Consider the following 5,760-nt stretch of genomic DNA (forward strand, 5'->3'; position numbering starts at 1 on the left):
AAAAAAAAAAAATCAGTTTCCATAATGTTCCAAATGTTATATTATGTCAGTAGGATATTTACACAACTCGCAGAACAGACTTCTGTCTTAGCAGTTTTACATCAGGCAGTCACTGACACCCTACACAAAAGGTCATTTTAATTGAAAATTGAGAGGAAGGAAAATGTTTGTCAGACAAAGAGAAACTTTATAAAGTCAATAGAAAGCCTTTAGGACTGTTGTTGGAAGTGTCAGGTGAGGCTGTCCAGGCTGGATAAAAGACCAGCCTGGACAGGTACAGTGTGCAACAGTGTCTGACAGTTGTAGCGTACACAAAATCATCACATTTGATCTTTCATCTACAAGATCAGCTTTTCACCAGATGCCTGAAAAATGTCCTTACTGGACGTTTTAGATTTAGTTCTAATCAATTTTTGTTTTGTTTTTTCCTGCTCACCGTGGAGATGGGAAACTTTTTTCTTTTAGCTGTATTAGCATAGTTGGTTTTTAGATTTTGTGTAAAGACTGATTTATTTCTAAACATAAATGTGGCTTAATGTTGCATTTTAATTCTAAATAACAGTGAAATGCAACTTAACCAATTTATGTCTTACTTACAAAGCTATTCAGGTGACAGAAATGTAGAGAGATGCTGCTATGGGGTTGTTTTGAGGCTGAATGGCGGATTTTTGAAAACCGGTTTTCTTTTTTGTGTGTTGGTTTTGATGATTTACTGACATAAGCTGCTTCATTAGCGTCTTCATTAGTATCACTGCATGAACGAGCACCTACTGGACATCCAGTGGAAAGTTCAGGATAAAATTCTCCAAGCTCACATGGACCATCTATGTATGCTATGTCCCCCTACAAGCAAAAAATAAAATACTGGAAACATAAATTAACAACTAAGGACTAATGCATCAGGACTAATACATTTGTTACAGTTTTAAAGTGTTGCTCTCTCATTGTTTGGAGGTTGCAATTGATTATCTTAGGTGGACATCATCCGTCACTGATTATGTTTCAACAACAGTATTCTGCAGTGATACCTAATATTTCTATTAGAATAAAACTTGGTGTTATGATGATCAGCTAAAATGTTTGCGTTGCATTTGGTGTGTTTATGTTTTCTATGGTTGTAGAGTAGTGCTGACTTGAAGAACGGTATGCAGGCTAATGCAGCTAATATTCAGGAATCTAAAACATTGTTAAGATTTTTTTTTCATGCCTGAATGCTTTAAAAACATTTAGGATCAATATATCTTGAGTGGGATGATTGGATATGACATGTTATCCTCTTCCATGTATTTTCTCTGGGAACTCCAGATTGATTCCACATCACAAAAAAACACTTTTGGGTTAATTAGTCTCCCCAACTTGTCTTTCAGTAAGATGTGTGTGTGTGTGTGTGTGTGTGTGTGTGTGCATGATTGTTTGTCCTGTTTTTACCGCGCCTCTTGCCCCCTTCTCACCATTCCCAGTCTAAATGGATAGAGGGATGTATTGAGTGCTGCTATCATAAATTAACAATGACAGGGTTAAGAAGAACAATGATATGTTTCCTTCTGACTGATCTACAGTTCGAATTTGTTTCCTGTTAACAATTTATAGCAGCTCATGAAGAAATAAACCAGACAGCAATTAGCAGCTGATGGTTTGCACTAAGGAAGAAGCAGAACGTGCATCCACAGCTCTTATAAAATCACAGCTTTTTGTGTCCTCCTCTGCTAAGTAGTAGAATTAAAAAGAGCACAGATGCAAACAAACATTTCTACAGCATTTTTTAATGACTTTTTCTCATGTTTCATAAATCAAGTATTGAAATAATTGACAAGCAAAATAACACATTATTTTACTTTCAAAATACTGATGTCATGAATCCATAGTGAAGTTTCTAGAAACTGGAATCCTCAATATGAACAGGAAACGAGTAATTTAATACTTTTGAAAACAATGTGTCTATGAATGACTGATATGCTGCAACGTGTGTTAAAGACTTCTCATTAGCCATCATTTAACTCTAAGGGAAAATGTTTAATCACCTCCAGTGGAGACAACAGATGTAAAAAGCATTTGTTGTAAATCTTTGGTGTTTGCTTTACCTATCTGGACACCTACAGGGAGGAAGACACTCACACAGGATAATCTGACTGCCAGAAGGTTTAGTCATTTTTAAAAACACGAATGTAAATAAATGTGTCCTTGTGATTAGGAGCTGATTTGAAATATGCAGGGTCCTGATCCAGAAAACACAACTCAGAGCAGCGGGATAAAACAAACGGTAAGAATTATTGGCAGGCACATCGTTTTCTGGCTGAGCTGTGAAATGCTTTCATGGAGTTATGAATGTGTCCACATTAGTGAAATATAAGCTTTTAAACTGTTCTGAGGAGCACTGGAACATGCTTAAATGTTTCCAGCCAGCTGGTAAATCATTATTATTGGGTCTTATTTTTCATAAAAGTCTAAGATGAAGGTTCATCCTTCTGGGTGACAATTATTTTCTTCCTCTGAAGTTTTCAAATCATGATAGCAAACAATATAATAAACTCAACATTTAATACACAGCTTTTACAAAACACACATCCAGTCATTTTACTAATATCAGTTAATTTAATAGGAAACAGATATGCATGTTGGGCCCTTTGCTTCCTTCAAAATCACAGTAATTCATGCAGCAACTAATACAATCAGACTTTAACAGAGTTTCACAGTTAAGCTAGAGAAAATACTTTCTCATTTAATTAAATGGATCCAAATTCTGTCTTTGTGGCCTTCTGTATCTCTGATGGAAAGACGTAATGAACAGGAAAACAGGAAACTTGCATATGAGAAAAAAAAAAACCTGTCAGGTATCATAAATACTGAGGGAGTGAAAACACTAAGCGAGGTCTTGGCTCAATATGTGTCCATAACTTACTCTGATGCAGAAGTTCATAAATATTAAGAAAAAGGCTCACACTCCGTCGCAGCCATGAGCAATGAATCCTCGGAGAAAAACTCCTGCAGACCCCCAAGTGGCTGAGCTTTTGTATCTGTGTTTCATTTTTCTTTTTCAAATCAGAGGAAGATGGATGTTGATCCTTAAAAAGCCAAACTGCCGTCCGTTAATGATTCAGGACACAAGAAGCAAGGAACACGGTGTTACCCAGTGGGTGCTTTTCCTTATCATGCACAGCATCTGCAGCTTAAGTTAATCAGTGTCGAAAATAATGAAATATCTCTTCTGGAAGCGTTGACCTTTTGGGGGGATTTTCTTTGCAAAGAATTTTCCAGGTATTTACGCTGCTTTGTTGTTTGGAAGGATTATTTCTGTTTAAAACCATTTTTTTACAGTCATCTATACTTATTGAGAACTTTGAAGAAGCTCTGAAAATCCTTAAAATAAATGTAGTTGTTGTCACTGTCACATAAACCCACCCTGAAAAGAAATGTACATTTATCCAGATCCAGCTCTTTCAAGCGTTTCAATTCGTCTGATTGTAAATACATTCAGATTTAGGTACTAGTCCATTCCCAACTTATGAAGATCAACACACATCTGTTTTATCTGAGTGCCATGGCTTTCTCTCTTTCCCATTTTGAAGAGTGATTAAAATAACATGTCACATACAATTGTTGTTCCTAATAAACAGGGAGTCTGTGATAACTGAATGAAGCTTTATTGTCACTCTGTCCAACTTTAAAAGGTAAAGTATAAATTAAAATTAAAAAAAATCCTGCAATCTTTTTTTTTTTCTTTTCTGAATACCATATTTTTCGGACTCTAATAAAAAGTGAGACAGAAGGATTTTAAAGGTGATGGTCATTTTTATAAGGGTAACTTAAATATGCATTTTTTTTGCTCTTTAAATGTTTCTTCCGCAATGGTAGCAATATATGTACAAGTATATATTGAAAATGAATCAGAACTAAATTGCTTTGCTTTATGCATGAAGTCTCATAGTGAATGTGATGAAAGAAGCAATTCTGTGTGGTTGTTAAGAACATAAATTTTGTTCAAACTAAAGCTGTAGAAGTGTTTATGAGCTCTCAGAACTTCTACCTACTGTGCCTACACTCTTCTAAACCAGTTTTTATATCATATAAAGAACAAGGAAGCAAAACTATCTGAGTTACTTTTAGTAATATTAATGGAAACCTGAAATCAAATATGAATATTATTCAGTGAAAGACTTCCACAAAATATTAAAGGGCTCTAATTTACACACACACACACACACACACCCACACGCACACACACACACACACACACACACACACGCACGCACGCACGCACGCACGCACGCATGCACGCCTATTCCAGTCATCATGACTTGCACGGTGTCTCCTCAGTCAGCAACTGAAATATTCCTGATGAACCAAAAATATTTGAATCTTCGGGCGAAAGTTCTTCAGGTTCAGATTCTGATTATCAGGCCATTTATGTGGATGTATTGTACATCCACATGTATTGAACACAAACCTGTCACCTGACACCGAATCTGTGTTTCCGATTCAGTTAATGGTGATCAGTTATCACGAATGGTGATAACTGATCACCATTCGTGATGTACAATAGCACGTTCAAGCTTGAGATAAGGTTCTTGTTGCATCGTCTCGTTGTCTCTGGTGACGTCATCTTCTCCTCTGTAAATTTCCTCTGTAAGTTTGGATAGTATTTTTTGCATCTGAGCTTACGTATCCAAATCTGATGCAGTTTTTAATCTCTAGGGAATTTGAAACAGTTTGATTCATTGAAGCAGACCACACCACGTTGCACCAATACTCACCCACTCTCTGTTGAACTGCTGAATGCTTGTAATGCAGCACGGTGTACGTCCCACGTCTAAGGGACACAAAAAATGCCAAAAACACCAGAATGTGTTTTTTTTTATTCAGTATTAAAAAACAGAATGAAAGTTTTTTTATTTTATTTTAGAACAACCATTTTTATGTTGTTTTTCACCCGATGTTAGCTTAAAAAACCTTTCAGTTCTCCTTTAAGCTAGAAATGTCAAACTTGCTTCTTTGAGGTCTGGTGTCCTCCAACTTTAAAGTATGTCCATTTCAGCACCTCTGAATCACATAATTAGGTCATTAACAGAACTATGACTGCATGCTGAGGACGTAATTCAACCATTTGAGTTACATGTGTTGGACTGCAGGACATGCTGCTGTCCAGAACTCAAGTTTGACATCCCTGTCTTAAGCTAAAATAAATTATATTCAGGTTCATGAACTGAATTCAGGGTAATATGCTGTGTATAGTTGTGTTAGTACAGAAAACTGATCAAGCATTGATAACATAACCTGGAGGTGGACCCCAAAATTGGATACACCCTCACTCTGACTCTGTTTGAAACACATGGATGACTTGGAGATATGCAAATAAAAACCAGGGTTGTGTTGTTTGTGAGGTGTTCTGTTGTGCTTGTGTTTAATCCACAAAGGCCAATGAATTTTGTAAATACTTTTTAGTTCCAGACATGCATTCACTTCTTTTCCAAGTGAGATCACACCACTCCTGATCCCAGAATCAAAATGTCCTGTTTCATTCTCCACACTTTCAGCAACTTTCAAAACAACATAGGAAGAGAAAGAAAAAACTAATAAACACTGGAATGCATCAGTCAACTCAGTGTGCTTCCAGAGGATCGACAGTCTGTGTGCATCCTCCATGACACACCCCTCAGTGACCACATCCGCCATAAGCAGCCGCAGATTAAAATGATATGGAGATTATCGGGACAAAAAGCCTCCCAGCTTGTCACGGGATGCAGAGCGTATTGTACATCCACA

This window comes from Poecilia reticulata, linkage group LG10, assembly GCF_000633615.1.
Source record: "Poecilia reticulata strain Guanapo linkage group LG10, Guppy_female_1.0+MT, whole genome shotgun sequence".
In the NCBI taxonomy this organism is placed as follows: domain Eukaryota; kingdom Metazoa; phylum Chordata; class Actinopteri; order Cyprinodontiformes; family Poeciliidae; genus Poecilia; species Poecilia reticulata.